Source organism: Palaemon carinicauda, chromosome 26 (genome assembly GCF_036898095.1).
Source record: "Palaemon carinicauda isolate YSFRI2023 chromosome 26, ASM3689809v2, whole genome shotgun sequence".
NCBI classification, from domain to species: Eukaryota; Metazoa; Arthropoda; class Malacostraca; order Decapoda; family Palaemonidae; genus Palaemon; species Palaemon carinicauda.
Window position 1 is genome coordinate 92,089,082 of NC_090750.1, and position 10,000 is coordinate 92,099,081.

At 31.9% G+C, this 10,000-nt stretch overlaps 1 pseudogene; it reads left to right on the forward strand.

Annotated features, from left to right (window-relative positions):
- The window catches only part of LOC137620060 (nephrin-like), a 42,321-nt pseudogene that overhangs the window by 20,196 nt on the left and 12,125 nt on the right, over positions 1 to 10,000 (forward strand).

Consider the following 10,000-nt stretch of genomic DNA (forward strand, 5'->3'; position numbering starts at 1 on the left):
AATGAATAGTTTTTGAAATCTCTTTACCTTGAAATTAAATTACATTCCCTCAGAGCACAAAAAAATTAGCGACTAAAGTCCAAATCTCTTCCAGGATAAAATCTCCCTCCCTTTCCGTGATCCAATTTCCACCATTTCATAAAATTTTTTTGGGGAATATGTTGAACAAGGAAAACAAGAACTAAAAATGGATAAAAAGGATCCCAGCTAACTTTTGGGATGAAGATATAAAAGGCAATGAATCATTACCCTTAATGACTTAAAAAATATATATAAAAACAAACCACTTTCAACTGCTTGACACCTCCCATGCCAACGAAGTGTTGAAGCAAAAGCTGTGGGAATGTAAAAGGTTTGCCAAATGGGAAAGGGGGTTGGGGCAGTACTCCCCTGGGGTAGGAAGGAGGGGTGGGTGGTGGTTTGGGGGAGGGGGCCTATTTCCCTCCATCACACTTTACAGAGGCCATAATGGAAAAGCTCGAGACCAGAAATTCAATTTAGCAATCTTTCCACGCCGGATCCGTTTCACCAAAGGTCCGCTTCCGGCCATTGCCTCCGCCAACAATAACTTATCTCACTCAGGTAGTGCTTGAGAGAACGCCCTGGCTTAAGGAAATCTTTTCTGCTCCGACATGATGTGCATTGCTCTGTCTGCTGGGAATCAAGGTCGGGGTTGTAAATCAGACGCAAACGTTGTCAGGAGAAATTTGCTTGAGGGTACATTCTGGCACACTATGCTGTCTTATTTCTCTTACCCGTTTTTGGAAGTTTTCATTTATATATGAAAGAATTCCTTTAATGTTACACTTCTTGAAATTATTTATTCTAAGTCTCCATTAACTCTCTTAGACATGCTGTCTTATTTCTCTTCCTCTTGCTTTTTTGGGGGGGAAGTGTTTATTGTTTATATATGAAAGAATTCCTTTAATGTTGTTACTCCTCTTTAAATTATTTATCTTAATCGTCCATTAATTCTCTTGAATGAGCTGTCTTATTTCTCCTCCTGTTGCTTTTTTTTTGGGGGGGGGGGGGGAAGTGTTTATTGTTTATATATGAAAGAATTCCTTTAATGTTGTTACTCTTCTTGAAATCATTTATTTTAACTGTCCATTAACTCTCGTAAAAATCCAGTCTTATTTCTCTTCCTCTTGCTTTTTTTGGGGGGAAGTGTTTATTGTTTATATATGAAAGGATTCCTTTAATGTTACTCCTCTTGAAATTATTTATCTTAATTGTCCATTATTTCTCTTGAATGAGCTGTCTTATTTCTCTTCCTCTTGCTTGTTTTTCTTTGGAAGTTTTTCTTATTTATATATGAAAGCCTTTTTTTAAATGTTACCCTTCTTGAAATCATTCATTGTCCATCAACTCTCTTGAATAGTTTGTCTTATTTCTCTTCCTCTGGTTTGTTTTTCTATTGAAGTTTGTATTACTTATATATGAAAGAATTGCTTTAATATTGTTACTCTTCTAATTGTCCATTAGATCTCTTGGATATGCTGTATTATTTCTCTTCCTCTTGTTTTTGAAATTGTTATTGTTTAGATATGAAAGATTTTTTTTTTAATGTTACCCTTCTTGAAATTATTTATTTTAATTGCCAATTAGTAATATGTTCTCTTATTTCTTTTCCCCATTTTGGAAGATTTTATAGTTTATATATGAAAGAATTGGTTTAATGTTGTTACTTCCCTACAAAGTTTCTATTCTATCTGTCCATTAAATCTCTTGCTGTCTTGTTTTTTTTTTCTATCAGGATTTATTGTTTATAGATTGGAATATAACTTCAATGTTATTAGTGTTCTTAATTTTTTTTAGATGTTCATTATTTCTCTTGAAGTTTATTTATCTCCTTATTTCCTTTCCCCCCTAGGCTAATTTTCCCTGCTGTAGCCCCTAAGGTTATAGTAACCTGATCTAAAAACTAGGGTTATAGCTTGGGTAATAATAATAATAATAATAATAATAATAATAATAATAATAATAATAATAATAATAATAATAATAATAATAGTTTTTTGACTGATCCAGTGGTAAATACATGCAAAACGTATTTTTTCAATATTACTCATACTGAGATATTCCTATCAATTAAATCTCACCTTGATATTTTTTAGACAAATTGTGTTACTATTCAACAAATATTTCGAATATTATTATATTTTTTATTTGTATTATTCTAATTGTTTCATTTGTTTTCAGAATTGCGACCTCAACAGTATACTTTTTTTCTTAATTCTTGTATGGCAGATAAAAAGGGGAAAACACCAATTGCATATCAAGAGCTCTATTGAGTAATTAAAGAGTGATCATATAGAACTTAATTCCTTATTTAAAGTACATACAAGAATGATATATATATATATATAGATGTGTATATATATATTATATTTTTATATATATTATATATATATATATATATTTATATATATATAGTTGTGTATATATATACATTATATTTATATATATATGTATATATATATATATATATACATACATATATATGTATATATACATATATAAATATACATGCATATATATATATATATATTTATATATATATATATATATATATGTATATATATATATATATATAGGTATATATATAGATATAAATATACATATGTATATACATATATATATATATATGTGTGTGTGTATATATATATACATATATATGTATATATATATATATATATACATATTTATATATATATATATATCATATATATATATATATATACATATACACTTGTATATATATATATATATATGTGTGTGTGTGTGTGTGTGTGTATTTGTGTGTATGTATGTATATATATATATATATATATATACATGTATACATATGCTTATTATATAGATGCAATTATATGGAATAAATAAAAATGAAACAATGATGGCCAAACGCATATTATCCAAAATTCCCAATAAAAAAAAAAGTGAACACTTATTCCCCCATCCATAGTATGAAATCACCCAGTCACTATACCATAATAAAGCCCTACCATAAGCCCTCCCATACTACCATTGCTCACCCTACCCCCAAACACAGTATGCCCATCGTATCCTTTGACTCCTTCTCCCCCTTTCCCCCTCCAGCAGGCAGATCCTAAGGGCGTCCTGGCACAGGGCCAAGTCATAAAGCAGAGCGGAATAGATTTCCCTAAGAAAAAGAGGTTTTGATATCGAAGCTACTGGAGAGCATTTTTAGGGAAGGGGTATTGTAAATTATATGCTTAGCTCGGAAAATTCTTTTCAATTTAGCATGAAACGGGTAAGATATATAAATATATATATATAAATATATATATATATATATATATATATGTATATATATATATATATATATATATATTGTTTCATTTGTTTGATGTCGGCTACTCCCCAAAATTGGGGGAAGTGCCTTGGTATATGTATGTACGTATGAATGTATGTATGTATATATATATATATATATATATACACACACATATATATATATATATATAACTTCCCATGTTTATAATTCACTACTACCTACGTAAAATAATAACACTAACCTTCACCAAATGATTCTCATCCACAATCTTACAAATGCTACGCAACATAACCATAACTCCAACGCTTTCCTTTCCACAGTCTCCCCACAATGCAAATCTGGGCAGCGCTGGGTGTACGGCATCGCAACCCAGGAGATGGTACACGTCTCGTGCCAAGTCGAGGCCCATCCTTCGCACGTCTCCTTCAGCTGGGTGTTCAATAATTCGGCGGACATCACCGAGATAGCCGAGTCGCACATTACTAATAATCATACGCAGAGCGTGGTAAGAGTCAAATGTAGTTGGAGTTCTCTCGCTTGAGGGTACACTAGTGCACGCTGTTCTATCTTATTTCTCTTCCTCTTGTTTTGTTAGTTTTTTATAGCTTATATGGGAAATGTTTATTTTAATGTTACTGTTCTTAGAATATTTTATTTTTTTCCATGTTTACTTTCCTCACTGGGCTATTTTCCCTGGTGGAGCCCCTGGGCTTATAACATTCTACTTTTACAACTAGGGTTGTAGGTTAGCAATTAATAATAATAATAATAATAATAATAATAATAATAATAATAATTCTGTGAATTCTGTAAGAGTTCTCTTGCTTGAGGATACACACGGGCAAATTATACTGTTTATTATGATTTTCTTTAAACAAAATTTCTACCTAATCTATTTTTAAATGAAAATAGATATTGCTTATGTAATTCACTATAGATAAAACAAAATCCTGAAAATTTACAAACTTTCACAGCATCCTTTTTTATACCCTGAATAAAAGTTTTCGAGTTCTTTTTAGCTACGGGGTGATCAAAATACGTTTAGACTCTGGAATTTAGAATTCACAAACGAATCAGAGAAAACAAAATAAAGTTGAAATAAATAGCATTACTATATATACTGAGGATATATTTATATGCATAAAAACCCATAAATTTTCATCTCAATACAATTTTTTAGAGAATATATTTACAGAAATTTTCCTGAAAATAGAAGTTGAAATAAATATCATCACTATATATACTGAGGATATATTTATATACATAGAAAACCATAAATATTTATCTCAATACAATTTTTTTAGAGAATATATTTACAAAAAATTTCCTAAAAAAAGAAGTTGAAAGGAATATAATTTCTATATGTACTGAGGATATATTTATATACATAAAAATCCATAATTATTCATCTCAAAACAATATTTTTAGAGAATATATTTAAAGAAACTTTCCTAAAAAAAGAAGAAGTTGAAATAGATATCATTTCTATATGTACTGACGATATATTTATATACATAAAACCTATAGATATTCATCTCAACACCATTTTTTAGCGAATATATTTACAGAACCTTTCCTTAAAAAAAAAGGAACAAGTTTCAGTAAAAATATAGACTCGCTTCTAAAGGAAGAAATCCAATTATACCGTTCTTTTCCTTCCTTCAGTTAACCTACACTCCGATAACCCAGATGGACTACGGGTTCCTGCTCTGCCGGGCCAAAAATGATGTTGGAAAACAACACGATCCCTGTGTGTTCAGAATATTCCCTGCAGGTAAGAAATCTTTGAGTGTACACTATCTTATATATATATATATATATATATTTGTAAAAGTCACATGGAAACGTGATACTCAGATGCAAAAGATCCACAAAGAAAATGAGATATAATATCTAAGGTTAAGGCCTGACTAGTTTCGCCTTACTTCTTCAGAGGACTGAAGAAGTAAGACGAAACTAGTTAGGACTTAACCTTATTTACTATTATCTATATATATATATATATATATATATCAACTATAATGATTTTAAATATCAAATTCTATCTTTGGGGTAGTACATCCACTGGAATCCAATTATAATAAAAGCTTCTGGCTGGGCAAGGATGCGAAACTATGCATCGTAGCCGGAACCATGCAAGCATGTAGAATCTGATATTAAATGCCATTGGGGTTGATCTTTACATTGATTAAAATCAAAAGTTTTAGTGTTATAAATATATATATAAGGAATGAGTTATTTTTCCTCTTTCCCTTTTAAAGCATCTATGTCTTTTCTTCTAATCTAAACCCTATTAATTCTCTGCCTCTTCCTTTCCAGGTCCTCCGGATAAAGTGAAGAATTGTTTGGTGCTAAACGAGACCAAAGTCTCCGTCCAGGTAAAATGTGAAGAAGGATTCGATGGAGGTCTGCCACAAAGCTTTATCATCGAAGCATACGACACACAAGGACGAAAACTGGTAAGATTTTCATGCGCTGACCTTATGTATTTATTGTGCTGTACATGATCGTGTGTTAATGATAGTAGTTATAATTTTGATAACAATAATAATGGTAATAACAGTAGTTTCAGTGCTGCTAATGATAATCTTAATAACAGTGATAATGGCAATAACAGTAGTGGTAATAGCAGTAGCGTCAAAGCCAATAATGATAATCATAATAACAGTGATAATGGTGATAGCAGTAGTGTCAAAGCTGGTAATAATGACATTATTAACAATAATAATGATGATAAGAGTAGGGTCACAGCTGGTAATGATAATCTTATTAATGATAATAATGGTAATAGCATTAGTGTCAAAACTGGTAAAGGCATTAGTGTCAAAACTGGTAAAGGCATTCTTACTAATAATGTTTATAGCTGTAGTGTCAAAGCTGGTAATGATAATCCTACATATAATGTTTGTAGCAGTAGTGTCAAAGCTGGTAAAGATAATCTTACTAATAATGTTTATAGCAGTAGTGTCAAAGCTGGTAATGATAACCTTGATAATAATGGTAATAACAGTAGTTTCAAAACTGGTAATGATAATCTTTCTAATAAAGTTTATAGCAGTAGTGTCAAAGATAGTAATGATAATATTAATGGAAATAATAATGGTGATAACAGTAGTGACAAATCTGGTAATGCTAATCTTAATAACAATGATAATGGTAATATCGGTAGTGTCAAAGCTGGTAAAGTTAATCTTAATAATAATGGTAATAACAATAGTGTCAAAGCTGGTAATTATAATCATAACAATAATAATGTTAATAGCAGTAATGTCAAAGCTGGTAATGTTAATATTAATAACAATAATAATGGTAATAACAGTAGTGTCAAAGCTATCAATGATAATCTTAATAACAATGATAATGGTAATAACAGTAGTGGTAATAGCAGTAGTGTCAAAGCCAGCAATGATACTCTTAATAACAATGATTATGGCAATAACAGTAGTGGTAATAGCAGTAGTGTTAAAGCTATTAATGATAATATTAATAACAATGATTATGGCAATAACAGTAGTAGTAATAGCAGTAGTGTCAAAGCCAGCAATGAAATTCTTAATAACAATAATAATGGTGAGAGCAGCAGTGTCAAAGCTGGTAAAGATAATCTTAAAAATAATGGTATTAACAGTAGTGTCAAAGCTAGTAATTATAATCTTAATAACAATAATAATGCTAATACTAGTAGTGTCAAAGCTGGTAATAACAATATTAATAACAATATTAATGGTAATAACAATAGTGTCAAAGCTATTAATGATAATCTTAATAACAATAACAATGGTGAGAGCAAAAGTGTCCAAGCTGGTAATGATAATCTTACAAATAATGTTTATGGCAGTAGTGTCAAAGCTAGTAATAATAATCTTAATAACAATAATAATGGTGATAGTATTAGTGTCAAAGCTGATTATAATAATTTTAATAACAATAATAATGGTAATAACAGTAGTGTCAAAACTGGTAGAGCAAGTCTAAACAATAACACTGTCAATGATTATTCATTAGAGGAAACTACAACACGAGCAAATAGGCTTCTCTCCCCGCATAGTAAATAGTGCTTTAATGAAAGGCAAATACCTCAGCACTGCAATAAAGCTGCGTTCCTCTGTTGCCAGGCCTTTAGAATTTAGTAGGATACCCCCCTGCCTTGCTTAGCCTGCCCCAGCCTTATTCGTCTTTCAAGACTCTACTCTTTCTCTCTCTCTCTCTCTCTCTCTCTCTCTCTCTCTCTTTTACCAAGTAATCCTTTACAGGAAAGATACATGAACCTTGACATCTCTCTCTCTCTCTCTCTCTCTCTCTCTCTCTCTCTCTCTCTCTTACCATGTAATTCTTTAGAGGAAGGATACATGATCCTTGACATCTCTCTCTCTCTCTCTCTCTCTCTCTTGCCGAGCAATTCTTTAGAGGAAAGATACATGATCCTTGACATCTCTCTCTCTCTCTCTCTCTCTCTCTCTCTCTCTCTCTCTCCTCTAATTTGTCCTTCAAGATTTCACTTTGTCATACCATTCGTCTGCTCTTGAAATGTATTTCCCTGAAAATGCTGGTTGTTATATATACTCTCTCTCTCTCTCTCTCTCTCTCTCTCTCTCTCTCTCACTCTAATTTGTCCTTCAAGATTTCCCTTTCTCATTATATTTATCTTCCTTTGAAATGTATCTCTCTGAGAGTACTGGTTGCTTTTTACGTCGTTTTCAAACAGCTTAAGATGTGTTACCTTCTTCTCTCTCTCTCTCTCTCTCTCTCTCTCTCTCTCTCTCTCTTTTTTAGGACTATATGCGTATTGCCTAACAGTGCAAGTTGCAAAATCAATCATGAGATATTTCAATTTCTGCCAAGTAACCGATTGAAGTGAAAAAATAGAATCCTGGACTTTTTCTGTTAGTGGAGCATAACATGTATCCAATATTAATGAAACTAATACAAATTGTGGATGGCCTTTGCCTGCGTTGGATCGACCACCGGGAAATACACACCCTAAATGTTGGGTAGAATGGAGGGTGCTTGTTATCACAGTTTGTTTTAGAATGCATTTTAAGTATATGGTGTAAGACTTTCGGTATTTTTTGGTGCAAGAATTTTGAGATTTTTGGATACAAGGATTTCGAGATTTTTGGGTGCAAGTATTTTGAGATTTTTGGATACAAGGATTTCGAGATTTTTGGGTGCAAGTATTTTGAGATTTTTGGATACAAGGATTTCGAGATTTTTGGGTGCAAGAATTTTGAGATTTTTTGATACAAGGATTTCGAGATTTTTGGGTGCAAGTATTTTGAGGTTTTTGGATACAAGGATTTCGAGATTTTTGTGTGCAAAAATTTTGAGATTTTTGGATACAAGGATTTCTAGATTTTTGGAAGCAGAGATTTTTAGATTTTGGGGTGCAAGGGATTTGAGATTTACGAGTGCACGATTTAGAAATATTTGGAAGCAAGGCTTTTTAGATATTCTGATGCAAGGATTTCAAAATTTTTGAGTGTAAGAATTTTAACACTTTTAGGTGCAAAAAATTCTCAAATATATGAGTGTAATGATTTTAACACTTTTAGATGCAGAAATTCTTAGATTTTTGGTTGCAAGCATTTTTAGATTTTCTGGTTCAAGGATATTAAGATTGTTTAGTACAAGGATTTTATGAATTTTGAGTGCAGGGATTATTAAATTTTGGGGGACAAGGATTTAGAGATTTTTGGGTGCAAGGATGTTTATATTCTTGGGTTCACGGATTTTTAGATATTTGGGTGCAACGTTTTTTTTTCAGTTTGTAGCATAGATTTTTGTATGTAAAATTTTTTAGATGTTTGGGTGCAGGGATTTGAAGATGTTTGGGTGCAGGGATTTGAAGATGTTTAGGTGCAGGATTTGAAGATGTTTGGGTGCAGAGATTTGAAAATGTTTAGGTGCAGGGATTTGAAGATGTTTGGGTGCAGAGATTTGAAGATGTTTGGGTGCAGGGATTTGAAGATGTTTGGGTGCAGAGATTTGAAGATGTTTAGGTGCAGGGATTTGATGATGTTTAGGTGCAGGGATCTGAAGATGTTTGGGTGCAAGGATTTGATTCTTGGGTGAAGGGATTTGAAGATGTTTAAGTGCAGGGATGTGAAGATGTTTGGGTGCAGGGATTTGAAGATGTTTTGGGTGCAGGGATTTGAAGATGTTTAGGTGCAGGGATTTGAAGATGTTTGGGTGTAGGGATTCAAAGACGTTTGGGTGTAAGGATTTGATTTTTGGGTTCAGGGATTTGAAGATGTTTGGGTGCAAGTTTTTTTTTAGAGATTTTAGTCCAAGGGTTTTTTTAGATGTTTGAGTGCAAGGATTTGAAGATTTCTGGGTGCAGGGATTTGGAGATGTTTGGGTGCAAGGTATTTTTTAGATTTTATGGTGCAAGGTTTTTTAGGTATTGGAGTGCAAGGATTTTTAGATGTTTGAGTACAAGGATTTGAAGATTTTTAGTGCAAGGATTTTTAGATATTTTGGTAGAGGGTTTTTTTTAGCATTTTGTATGCAAAGGATTTTTTAGGTGTTTGGGTGCAAGCCTATTTAGATTTTGGTGAAATGATTTTTAGATTTTTAGGTGGAAGGATTTGGAGATTTGTGGGTACAGGGATTTTGATATTTTTAGTACAAGGATTCTTAGATATTTGGGTAGAAGTATTTTTAGATTTTTGGTGCAAGAAATTTTAGATTTTTAGGTGC